We start from the raw sequence: 14,038 nt of genomic DNA, 5'->3' as shown, positions 1-14,038 counted from the left end.
GACACCATACTTTCGACCATGGTCTCGCTGCATCCTAAGTCAAGGGGAGTGAAAGATAGCGTTGACACTTTGAATAGAGATAAAAACTTAAATGGCTTATGCATGCGGCGTGATTCCTCAAGAAAGCCCGCATGATCTCCCACAGTTTATGGAAAGGTTATATTGTTCGGGGTGTGGGTGCGGAACGGGATAGCCTAAAGATGTCCCGCCTGCCAACGTACGCTTTACTAACTCCTCGTGGACTTGACGAGGCTAGAGTTGGCCTCAGACTATGAATGTCAAGTTGGCGTGATGCATTTTGATCTCAACGAAAGCAGCCTGAGAAGTACACGAACAAAAAGCCTAGCGTTTATTTCCGGTGGCCGTACGAGGCTCGGCTCGTGTATCCTGGAGCATTGCCGCAAGATTGATGACAGATAACACCACTTCTCCCTTCTCATAACAATCACGACCTAACAATAAACGAAAACCGCACACAACGGTGCCAACTTCCCGTCCGATAACGTAGGCATATTATGTGCCGAATGAACTGCGCCACCTTGCAAGCACGCTGATTGCAGGCTGATTGTGACTCCCAGCTTCTCATGATTACGCTGACTTTAAAGAGATCCCAGAAGGTTCTGGCGCGGTTCTCTCTATACGTACGCTCTTCAATGTTGTTAATAGCAGGAATATTATCAAGAAGGCCCGAAAACAACGCTTTACGATTTGTGACACGGCGTTTAGCGAAAGGCTACAGTGCCAAACTGTGGTGAAGCCAAAAAAGAGTCAGGCACAAATAATTCGATTGCCTTGGACGCTGAGCCCCTACCCGCAACTTTGGTAACAGCAGCCTTCCTTGTTGACATATTTCCAAACAAATCACCCACGTACCTTCTTCAGGGCACAGCAAATGTTGAAAGCTGTCTCGAGTTATTCAGGCCAGATGTTTAATCGAAGTGTGATGCCATAAGTTCCGAGTCAGTCCTACCACTCAAAAAGCGGGAACAGGCTATGGCTTCGCCGTTACAAAGAATAGTATGATCGAACTGTGTATCATCTGTAGGAGGGTTTGTAACTGGGATAGTTGGTTCATTGCATGAAGTTGAACAGCGCAGGGACGAGACTAAGAGCAGAGGCAACTAACACGGGCGCTGTGTTTGTCGCCTCTGCTCTTAGTCTCGTCCCTGCGCTGTTCAACTTCATGCTGTGTATCATCCCTCTGAGTTTTATCAGAGATTCAGAATTGTCTTCTTCGTCATAAAATAATCGACTGCGTAATATTTTGTCACTCCCCCACTACGTCATTTGTTAAATGTCCAAGCAAGTAGGGATGGCCACGTCGGGAGACTAAGACGTCTGTTTTTGCCTTGCCTTGTGAGGAACGTACGGTTTGTCTCCGAAAAATAAACTTCGACTTAGACAGGGTATCAGGTTGGAATAAGTGTTTTTTTGGAGCTTTTCCAAGCCCAGCTTACCAGAAACGTTCTGTGCCAAGTAATACTCTGGTCAGGTATGACGAGCTAAATCTTACATAAATTTAAAACTGCATATTGCTTTCAAAATCCTATTAAGAATGGCTGCACCTCACCGTATTCTTTATTTTGAAAAAATTGTTAACGCCCCCGTTAACACATGAAATGCAGCATCGTTCGGTTTCCTGAAAAAAAAAACAGTTCAATTCGGCTTGCATGTCACCTTGCTTGATTTTTCGCACCTGCTTTTGTATAAGTCCCCTTGTTGATAAAAGTTTTACGGTACGGTTCGTGAGGTAGAAAACCGTTCTGGAAAGCCTCCAACCCCTAGACTTTTCTCACCCTTTAGGGGCACAGACAAAGGGTATTTTAGCAGTTGATATTATCTTATAGGTGCTACGGTTTATAGTTATGTATATTCTTTTCTTTTCCTAAGAAACACAAACTGCACAATATATGCTTAAGTGTCATGCTTACCTGCTAAAGATGTCTTGACTCTCTCTTCCCTTCCGCGTTATACGGCACAGCGGTTGGAAAACAGAACTCTTTTCTTCCAACAGCGAAACCTAAAGCCGAGGTTTTGATGCCGGCAGCCTCACTAATCCAACGCTCCTTCTGAACACCACAACTGCTCAACTTTTAGGCATATAAATGGGGGCGTCCCAATCATTGCTGTCGAGTTAAGAAATCACAATTGTATATAGGTAAACACATTTCCCAAGAAAAAGACCAGGTTTTTGATATTAATCGAAATTATCAGCTCAAAGGGCAGATTGAGCAGATTCAGGGCAGAAATTTTTTACAAAACCTATGCTAACGCTTATCTTTTGAACAAAAAAAAAGCACCTAGACTGCTCTTACGAAAGCGAATTGAAGTCCACACATCTAGGTTAAAGAACTGCGTTGAAAAAAGGTCAGGTAACTGGACAAACGAAAAGACGGCTGTGTCACGCGGCGCTCCTGCTCTGATGATGTGTTCAGCAACACCAAAAAACAAAAATAGAAAAGGACGATTTCCCGGGATGCGGCGGACACTAGCAGCTCGTGTTGCGGTGAAGTGGCCCACAACGCTACCGCCACAAACCGTGCTGCTGTGAGTAATATTGTCTTGAGTTGTTAGTGTGAATTAACACGTTGTATGTTAACAGTTCCGTGTTTTTGTCAGCATGGTCAGGTCATATGATCATAATCCTGCGTAATGTTTGGCAATTACTCACGGCTTGTGAAGCCTGCAGACACAAGAATGCTCTCGAGAACGCGTCATAACCACTGCCATTAGCTTCCAACATACACACACACGCACGAACACACGCACACACATACATTAGCACGCACACGCGCACAAACTCTCGCACTACTTGTAATATAGTAGTCCTAAGCCAAAAAATGTAGCGCATGTACAGACAATTACCCGGAAATCCATATGGTGGCATTTTTTTTGGTAGTACTACAACTTGTTTTTCTTGGGCACGCTTTTACTTTTATTGCCAATTCCTAAGTACTAAAACCTCGGATCTGCACGAAAATACATAATTGGCGAAAATTAAGTCATTTAATGGCTATGGTAGTGTAAATGTACATCACGGGCAAAGGGAAACGAACGCAAACTATTGAGAAAGTAAAAAAAATGAAAATGAGGAATACAATGAAAACATAATAGCCAGAGTTGGCTACTGAAAGCTAAATCCGGCTGTGAACATGTCACAATGAGCAGAACCCGCCGCGGCGGCTCAGTGGCTAAGGCGTTGCGTTGCTGAGCATGAGGACGCGGGTTCGATACCCGGCCGTGGCGGCCGCTTTTCGTTGGAGGCGAAAAGCAAAAACGCCCGTGTGTGGGAGATTTCGGCGCACGGTAAAGATCCCCAGGTGATCAAAATTAATCCGGAGCCCTGCACTACGGCGTGCGTCATCGCCTGCGTTGCGTCGGCGCATGAAACCCTACAATCAACCAATCACAATGAGCAGAGGCGGCGTAAGGATGTTTACCGATTAGTAGAGAATTCTCCGAAGCTGTGCACATTGTTTTCTTACGCGTGACTAGTAGTTCTTATTTGGGAGGGTAGCAATTATTTTTTATTGAATTCTCTGAACTGCAGATCTGAATGGTTGTGAGTGACGCTACCTCTGCAGGCAATTCTCCTGTTGAGGTATTTTTAGACATTTCTTTACAGGAGCGGAAATAACTGAGCTGGCTTAATGGTGCCGCCGTGCTTTGTTCTCGCTTTACGACTGGAGGTTTACCAAAACCAGCGTTACGTGAATACCTTGCACATGAAGCCGACGCGGTGGCTCAGTGGCTAAGGAATTGTGCTGCTGAGCCCAAGGACGCGGGTAATATCCCTGCAGTGGTGGCTGCTTTTCTGATGGAGGCGAAAGGTGTAAGCACGTATGTGGGGAGATCTGAGCGCGCGGTTAAGATCCCTAGGTGGTGAAAATAAATCCGGGGCCCTTCACTACGGCGCGCCAGTTTGCCCAGTTCGGAGTCTGAAAACCCCCAACCAATCAATCTTGCACATCAGGTTGCTAAGACAAGGAAGGTCGGCTTCCGAGACTACGCAAACGCCCAATCACTCACCTGGCATCCCGAAGAAACTTCTGAGAAAGAAGACCCAAAAACTGTTTTTCCCGCCTGCCCCCTGTTTGGCTCGCGCCTGGAGGAGGCCCCAAAGAATGCAAATGAAGCCAACAGTCTTGAGAAAGGGAACAGAAGGTGCAACCAAGCCCGCAGACAGCTGTATTAACGGACAGTTCTTTTGGCGAACAGTCTGGATTTCGCTGAACCTGCTGTCTAAGTTACGACGGCTGTCGCCCGGCACAATGCACACGCCAGATGCTGCAAACTTGGTGCATTTGTTTCATGGAAACCGCGACTGGGTCTTTTTGACGCCAACTCACGACGTCAGCAAAAAGTTCCGCATTCAAGAGGTTTAATTGAATCACGGGTCCCAATTCGGAAAAAATGAAAAGGAAAACTGTTGTGGCTTCGAATTCTTTTTTGTTAGGTTTGTTATAGTTATAATAGTCTGTACCTTAATCCTACAAATGAATATGTAATTTACTTACCGATTTGTGTTATTTAACCTTTTCCGCTGTTGCTCCCATCCTACTCTGGGCCTGGTGTTTGTTCTTTGTTCTCTGTTCTCCTATTTGATGAGCAAACTTGAACTTGTCCGCTATTGTATTTGTATTGCTATTGTATTGCTATAGCCCTATTTGGGCTGCAGTAATTTTAAATAAAATAAAATAAATAAATTCCAGGGTACCGAATGTAATCAAGGGTCCCAATTTAGAAAAGTGAAGAAAAAAGAACTGTTTTGGATACCTGGTATTTCCCCTATACTGCTTATTGTCGTGTTGAATTAGCTTTTAGCTTAGCATCAAGAATATCTGCGGAAATGCGAAGAAACAAGAAAGAACCACTTGAAACGAAGGAATAATCTAGCGTGGATGAGGCGTGGTAGGAAGGAGTGCTGTACGGGTAATGCGAAATTGTGCACCATTGCAATGTTTAATTCTTCAAAATGCGTATGCGTTATTTATTTTTTAGAATACAATAACCCACAATTCCTTCCGTGGAACGCCCTAAATTTGAACGAAAATATGTGGCCTACGAAGTTACAATGGTCTAGAGACCGTTAATGTGAGGGAAATTCCATTACAAAAAATATAAAAATTCGAAAATTCAAATTGACGAAAGAAAATACAAAACATGTACAGTCGCGGAACAATAAAACGAGAACACGGAAATACGAACTAAAACACTCGAATCCAAAGAATATGGATATTGGAGATAAAATACCAGCCAGCTAGTAGTATATTTGTAAAGACAGATTTTGAATATTTGTTACTGTGACAAAACCGCGAGACGATTTCACTGTTGGGGAAAAATTGTGTCTCTTTTCTTTTCATTCAATGGTATTTATTTCAAACATAGAGGGGCATATACACAAAAACTCTTCACAAATCTTGACGCTTAATATACAGGGTGAAACGGGTAATCTGGAATTCGGCGAACAAAACACCGACAACCTCCTCAAGTAAGGGGGCAGTGATATACAGTGATGCAAGACAGGGTGTGAGCCACGACTCAAATCATTTTAACTATAGTAGCCTTCCTGCTTAATTATCAATTGACTAAAGGGAAATTTGGGCGATAGCATCGGCTAAGTGTTTCTGTCTCACATGCACGTTTTGAATAAATTTGGTAGAACCATCAGAAAAAGCATGTCATAAGGCCCATCATCGCAGGGAGCTGCAAGGTACCGCACACAGTGGGCTGTTAATTCAAAATATTTTTGGAGTGCACATTAGAGCAGAACGCAGAACAATATAGCGTCTTTGCAGTCAATGAAACATTGCTCAATCGTTTCTGGAGCATCACAAAGTCTGCAGTTAACAGAATACATAAAAATGTTCCTACTGCACAGCCATGTTTTAGCGGGCAAGATTTCCGTATGTAGTTAGAAAAAGAAAGATTTTCAACATAGTGAAAGTGGAATTTTACCACTTCGCTTAAGGACATGATGGCCGGGTAAACCATCGTAATGAGATCTGTAGCCGGGGGGGGGGGGGGCAGTATATTGCGTTGCTACTAAATATCTGTAGAGTGGTTTGCACGACACCGTTAATTAATAGTCAGTAGAAAAAAGACCCAAAAAATTCTGACAGAAGAAGGCACCTCAAGCATGCATCTCCAGAACCACGGCCGCGAAGAAAAAGTTTCTGGTTCATATTTTCCCGTGACACCGCAGAGGCAGCATGTCAGAACGAAGGTGTTTTTACAGAGCAGACACTTTAGTCTCCGGCACAACGGCAGGTTGATGCCGTGCGGCCCGTTCAGTCAAAACTGGGACTTAGTTTCCCTTACCTTGTTTTCGTTGGTCACCAGTCAGCAACCTTAAACAGCAGCACATACCCAGATAGGATGAGATTGCACGCCTGGATGCGCGGCTATGCTTCGTGTCAGTTTCTAGGAAAGCTGGCCCGAGTCTGTGACTCAACTCCCCGGCTGCAGAAGCATTGTCCCGGTGCCTGTTTTGAAGTAGGAGCAGCAGAAGGTGGTTCGCGTGTGTGCCACGGCTTAGGTGGCTCATGTGCACGACGTGAGGTGCTGAGTGCCCAGGCGATGTCAGAGGCACCAGAGGCACCGGCGGAGAGGAGCACCATGACGCAGGATGACGTCACGCAGCAACATATCGGTGACATCGGCAGCACAGCTCGTGCACAGCGGGAAATGAAACGGCTGTCTTCTATTTCTTTTGTTGTTGCTGATTTGCACCAGATGAATGTTTTTTCTGTGCCCAACGCAATAATTTTTCTGCATTGTCACACACGTCTTATTAGAAAGTTTGGGGGTGTTAGGGAGGCTCAAAACTTTCGTGTGGATACTTTCGTGTGGATATTTTCTCCAGGCTGTAAGGCATACAGTACCTCCTTCGCAAATTGGCTTTCGTTATGGCTGCGTGCGAGAAGGTGCATATCCGCAGCGTGCGTTGTTTATCCACATGCAAATGCAAGGAAAAGGTTTCTGCTACGCCACTGCGAAATGGCACAGACAGCGTTATCCAGAGTACTCGAAGGGGGCTTTTGTGCACCGTATTTCTATCGTAACCATGGTTATCATAACCTGTTGACTCTCAACCCGAACAATTATGGCATGATTACGGTGTTGAAGGCATGATATACTCGCTAACGAACGCAATAAATAGTATACGCGCCGATTTTCAGTACAAGAAGAATCAAAACCGATAAATATGTACAAGCAGCTCTTTATTGTTTTCCAGGCCTTTCGGGTGTAAAGAACAGATCCTGGCCGACTCGGGATGACGTTCTATAAATTAAAGAAAATTACGTTTACTCTCTTGTCCTAGAATGAAGACCGCGTCCCACTAACCAGCTCAATTTCGCTGTTAAATAAAATTTTCTCCTCCTCCTCTAGCACCCCCGCTTGCGTCTAGCTTTACAGTAACGCATATCTGAATATTGTGAAGATATGGCTGCGGGATGTACCGAAATATGCCTCCAGGTGGGAACAAGCATAGTGCTACTGCATTTTTACCGCAGACATGACTCGCTTTTCTGGATAAGCCTCCGTACTGGTTATATACCTGCTATAAAACTAGCACGCGCCTATACGCTCAGTAGGTTAATTGGAACTCAACCTACATTTGCAGTGTTTCTTTATTTAAAAATTCATGGACGCTTGATTTTTGCGGCAGCAAATGAAATTCTACTCAACGGCAGAAAACTGTCTTCTGCTGTTGCCAGGGGTACCTCTTGGTGGCATTTAAGAAATCAAACGGCAATAGCAATAAAAAGGTTCCACTAGATGGGTTCCACGTTTCGCGTCGTGGTGTTATAAATGTTGTAGTGGGGTGGCTCAGTTCACGCGCGTCTCGGGCGTACGGCAGCGCTGGCATTGAGACACGCTACTTGGAGCAGAAGAACACGGTAAATTTAAATTGACTTGACCAAACCTCTAGTGTGTTACTTTGGGAGGAGCGAGACGGGAAAGGAACAGGTTGAGAGGTGAGCGGGAAAGAGAAGGGAGGCCCTTACTCAGCAGAGGCGCCAGTCGAGTATCGTTTTTCGGCGACATTTGCAACGAAAAGCGCGGATACGCGGCAATTTGTTCTATAGGTTTTCTGCCTCCGTGTTGGTGCGTTCCTGTCCCGTACACAGACCGCTTTAAGTGAGGTTCTCTTCCGTCTCGCACACCGGCAATCCAGGATTCTATTAGTTTCTATTGTCGGCACCATGCGAGGGCCGAAGGCCATTAGCGCCGCCACCTGTAGTCAGTTTGCTAATCACAGGTTGCCTTGTTCGGTAATTACGGTACTTTCTTTGGTAAGGAGTGTTATTTATTGTTGTTTCTCGGTCGCCCGTCCTCCCATATGTCAAAATGATTAGGCTTGTATCTGTCTTTTGCCATGTGGGCTTTGCAACACCACAGAATTTTCGCATACGTAGTTAGGCCTGCTTGGCGGCTTGTCTTGTTCTTTTTCTTGCCAATGCTCTTTTTTGGTACGTATGTGATGCCAGTTGATTCATTGTTTGTTTAATTGTACAGCGGTCTCGCTGTATGCACACTGCGTACGGGTTCAAGCAAGTCACTCCATGCACAATGGTAATGGCAATAAGAGACAAGGATTTGGGAGTGAATACTATGCGCTATCTCCCAATTGAAAGTTTTTTTCCCAAGAAAAAAACATGTGTATCTTGAGATGTGTTAACGCTGCTACTCCACAGTGCGTAGACACGCACCCCTGAAGCAGCCACCTAGATCTGCCACGTCCCTTAGAAAGACAGCGCTTTCAACACGAAAGTGATAATTGTATACCCGGGTACACCAAGACCTCACCGGTGTCATATCCGTCACGGAACTGAAATCACCAGAAAAAGTTCCATTGACGCGCCTCTGCCTGGATTCGAGCCACGAACTCTCTCGCCGAAAGAGGAGGTACGTAGCGCTATGCCCATTGTGCTATGAATTCAAGGGCAAGTAGGCCTGCGAACGTGCCTTATATCTTTCCCACTACCTTATTCATTGAGATGAGATGCTGCTGTCGTCTAGGGGAGGCGAAGCGAAGCAGTTCATCATGACGGTAATGACCGCTGACACTTGGCGCCTCGATGCCAGCGTCTTCGTGTACGCGGGAGGCGGGTGAGTCCTCAATGCTTGCGGTTTCGGTTTCGGTACGGTTTCTTTCGCACGGTTTTCAAGCGGCTGTGATTTCAGTCGGATTTACGTAATATTACGCGCGTGCAATTCGGTGTCTAACGTTCATGTGTCTAACGGTGCCATGCCGACGTAATATAAATAGCGATGTGAAAGTTCATATGGATGCACAATAAACGTATAAATGTTTCAGTGAAGACACATTTCAGTTTCGTATTTTACCGATTCCTTTGAAAGAGGCATCAACCACACATTGTTAGTCAGAGAGGTCCTTCTGATGCAATTACACCCATCATGCTGTATACCAGCAGCTTCAAAAATCTTTTTTGTGCACTTACAGGCGCCCTGAAGAAAACAGTGCGTTCATGTATTGGTGGCTTGCACTAGCTCTCGTGACAATTAATAGGAATGTTTGTGCCTTTTTCAACCTTATCAACATGTCCACGCAGACGATGGTTGAGCATCCACATAGCCGTTCCCTTAATAGTTTTTTTTGCGTTTAACGGTTGTTGACTATTGGTTCAAGTTAGGGCGGCGTACGTCAAACATCTTCGTTTTTGTCTGTAGCCTATGTGGGCTATTTTGCAGTGTTAAACTTGGCGGAGAATATTATCTTCTCCATCCAGTGTACGACTGTGACTCGAATTGTGGCAAAAAAACACTTCATTCTAAGCCGCATTCATTATTAGAAATCACTAAAACCTCCCATTGCTTCTTTGTTCCAGCTCAGCTTTGGGCCATGGCTTAATAATCTTACATCTTATCTGCACTGATGGTTCAACAGAGTACTTTATAGCGTGTTTTATAAAAGATCCGCATATGACAAAGCGCATTTCCACTCAGCGGAGTGTATCTGCTTGTAACGCACGAGAAAGAACCTATGCTTTTCCATAATGAGCTTGCTTTAAGGTTAACTATACATTTCCTCTTATATGCAGAAAAGGTATCTGGAGGCGTAATTTAGTTCGATAGCCCGTGGTGCAACTTTATTGGAGGTAATAAAAAAGGCTTTACACCGAGTTATGTCCCTGACAATGTCTGGGGAATATTTAAGCCGCAACAATGATCACGTGAAAAAACTTCTTTCCAGTTTGTCGGCTGCGTGCGCTGGTGTTTCTTGATGGTATCAACGTTACGTTGTTAGATTCCACCGGGGACGAATTCATTTCAAAGCCTTGTCTACACTCATCGTAGCTACGCTCTTTTATGGCTACTTTGCTGTGGATTTTCAGGGTGTCAATGGAAATTTCAAAGATGATTTGAAGATCTCTGTTATTATAAGGGCTCCCCCAGTGCTTTGTATTTCTCTTATCACCTGAAAATAGTGCGTGAACACCGCTGAGATGGTAGCGTTTCTGTAGGAAGAGGTTGTTTTACACGATGCGCTTTGTTCTTGTGTTGCAAATAACAAACAAAACGAACAAAAACAAACAAACAAATGAATGTTGTCAGAAGCAGCCTAGAGGCGTAAGCGGTTGGAAAAATCAGCAAGATAAAGTGTCAGAAAAAACACTCTTTTCTTGTTTTTTTTCAAGCACGATAACATTTAAAAAAAACGAACACAACTCGACCACGAACGTTTGTGGCGATGTGACCCTCGCGGGGCGGGGAACTTTCAACGTCACAGAATACAGAGCCTGAAAATGAGTTTGGTTGGAAGAAGGTGTTTGGGAGCTTTCGAAGTGTCTACATTCGTCCACGTATCGGCAATGACTTTGATACGACCCAAACCTCGCGCTTGCTCGTTATCTCATTCAGCCCATTCCCCTTTTTTGTGGAATGTCCGAAAAACTTGTCCCAGTTTTGAAATGCGCGTACGAAGGTACGGAATAGGCTCGCAGGGGATCGCGTACAGAAACGTGTGCACGTTCAATCCAAACTCGATGGAGAAAGGCTGCCCGCTGCAGAGCAAAGCATTGTCGAGTCAAGCGAAAGAATCGATGATAGAATAATATAAATGGCAGTCTTATTCATTACCGTAAAGTCATTGCATTGACGTAAAATCATGCCTAGATTTTGGAAGAAAAGCTCTGCTGGAACTTTCGGGACGCATTTTTGTAACACTTTTATTGCAGTGAACCATGCATTGGGTTTGTTTATTTATGTTTTCTTTTTTACAGTCCGGCTGCTCCTGTCTGTGTTATCAGTGTGCTAAGTGAAGCGCGTTTTCCATTCTTTATTGTTACGCCGCACGTGTTATCTCTTTTGATAAGGAGAACGTGTCCAACTGAGGTCAAACGAAGAGAAAAATCCTTGATCAACAGTGTACTGTAATTCGACGGTTCGAGACACACTCGCAGGCGCTGCTGTATTCGATTCGCCGACACTCGCCTGCGCACGTCACTTTGTTGACTGCTGCTTCGCCGCCTGTATACGTTTGAGTTGTTAGGGGAACACAAGTTTGCTCCAATAAACTTGTGTTTTTCGTCAAGACAACTGCGTCGTCGTTGGCTCCGTGACAATTTTCTTTAAAAAAAACTGCTGACAAAATTATGGTGTCGGGGTTGTCACGGCCGCGTGCGCAATTAGGTTTTTTCAATTTTTCGCAGTTTCTGAAACTCAACAGGATAAAAACCAGTGTTCTGCCCTCGCCGATGATTTACATCTCTGCTCCAGGCAGCAGCCCGTGCGAATCTACACAGGTCTTAACCTTTCTCGCTGCGTTTGGATAAACATTGACTGCACGTCTTCTATATAACCTAGACAAAACCAGTTCGGACAGCGTATCCGCGCGAATCGAAAGCACATCATGCAAAAATGAAATAAGAGTTACGCAAGAACTTCGTCACGCGTCGCCTCTTGTGCTGTTGGTCTTACCTCTAGTAGGACAGTTTGCAAAAGTCCTCTCGATAGTTTAAATAGTTCTACGAGTGCCTGATTATGCAAAAGTTCTTTAGTTGACTCATCGCACATGTAAAACACCGTAAAAAAGAGAAAAAGCTGAGTAACATGTTTAAATAAAAGAAAAAAACCAATCCTATTGTTGCATCACGCCCCTATGGGGTAGGATAGTGCAAGATATGGTTACACAATTTATTTCAGAGCTCTGCAGGTAGTCATCGTTTTGTTGTTTTGATAGCAAACAGCTTTGGAGGGATTTATAGCCCGAACGGTGAGTCAATGGCGATCGGCAAGGAAAACAAAAAGAGGCGGCACAGTTTGCTGAAGTTTGATTGTGGACATCTCATTTTATGTTACAGATACGTCCACGTTTCGGAAACCGTAGATTCACATAAAATTTTTGAAGAGTAAGCTGCAATACCATGGTGGAAAGAAACACAGGATTACAGTGGTAGTTTGAGGGAAAAGTCTGATGAACAGCAACTAAATAGGTATCACCTGTTCTGAACGCGATTTTGTGTACTGCCGCGAAACTTGCATTAGGTTTGTTTCTTTAAGTTTTGTCTTTAGTGCCCGGCTGCACAGGGCTGTGTTATCTGCGTGCCAAGCGAAGCACGTGTTCCATTCGTTATTTTTTATGCCGCACGCCCGCAGAGCAGACGCCGTGGCATTCGATTCGTCGACACTCGCCTGCGCACGTCACTTTGTTGACTGCTGCTTCACCGCCTCTGTATTCTTTGAGTTGTGAGGGGAGCACAAGTTCGCTCCAATAAATTTGTTTTTTTCAAGACAACTGCGTCTTCTTTGGCTTCATGCTTTGGCTTCGTTCTCAGTGCTTCAAGCTTGCATTACTATCAGAGCTAAAATAAAAGTGCAGGAGGGATTTAGCTGTACCAGAACTTAGGGAGAGGTGGCACGTGTCATTGTCCCTATACGAAAAGTAGTGCAAAATAAGCAATGCAACAATAACATCACCATGATGCCAAAACCCTAGCACTTCTTTTTCTGTTGGGAAGAGTGAGAATTGCGGGTTATCCCGATAAACATTGAGCAATATTACAACCCAAAGCAGTTTAGTTTTTGTTCTTTTCACTTTATTTTCGCGCCAAAGAAAATGTCACCAAAACAGATCAATATCTACCTGGCACTTCCGGGTTTCGTTGTTTGCTCCCTAGATAATTTTACTGAATGAACCACTAACTATTGTACGGAGGGCAAGAAATTTGTGTAAAGCGCAGCTGTTTCTACTTCCGGTCTTCTGCGGCCTTGACCTGAAGAGAGAAGCATCGCGAAATTCTCAAGCCTTGGCCGGCTATTTAGGTCCCAATGGCATGTTTAAACAGTGTATGCATCAGCACGTCTGAGATATAAGTTGAAGGAGAAATCATTGTTACAGAAAAATGCTTTGCGGATTGTATCTTACCGACTCTAAAAGCCTACCGTACCGTTGCTTCAGCGTACTGCCATTTTCTAGTAAAAAATGGACTTGCACAAGTTCGACTGTGTGCTATTCTTAAACAAGAAAAGCTAGCTCACGAGGCTTCATTCATTTGTAATGCACATGTATTACAAAAATACTATGAAGCATATAGCAGCTTCCAAACGTGATTCACACCTCAACTCAAGGGCCAAAACCATAGCACAATTTTCTGTACTAGTGTTAGAATTTTTTCTAAGGTGTGGGTTACGTTTACAGAACATTTGTAGGCAGATTAAGAAGAAGTTGAAGTCCTTAAACAACTGGAATTGTGAATGGCATTGTTTTTCAATTTTGATGCATTCTTGTGTATGTGTACAATCTATTTCCAACAGTGTGCCACGTGTATTGGTATTTTTGTAACTTTGGTGCATTCCTGTATTTGTTAAAACTATTTTGATCAGTGTGCCATGTGTATTGCGCCTAAATGTTTCTTTTTTCTTGTGATGCCCCTCCTGCTTGGGCCCTTCAATGGGCTTGCAGTATGTTTTAAATAAAATAAATAAATAAAATAAGTTTCAGAAGCACATTTGCTTTAAAAATATTTACATGGCGAAATTGAAAAATGGTCACAATTTATCATTATCT

This window comes from Haemaphysalis longicornis, unplaced genomic scaffold (genome assembly GCF_048455015.1).
Source record: "Haemaphysalis longicornis isolate Haplotype H1 unplaced genomic scaffold, Haemaphysalis longicornis Haplotype H1 scaffold_5, whole genome shotgun sequence".
Lineage (NCBI taxonomy): Eukaryota > Metazoa > Arthropoda > Arachnida > Ixodida > Ixodidae > Haemaphysalis > Haemaphysalis longicornis.
The sequence above is the reverse complement of the archived record's forward strand: the minus strand, read 5'-3'. Positions refer to the sequence as shown.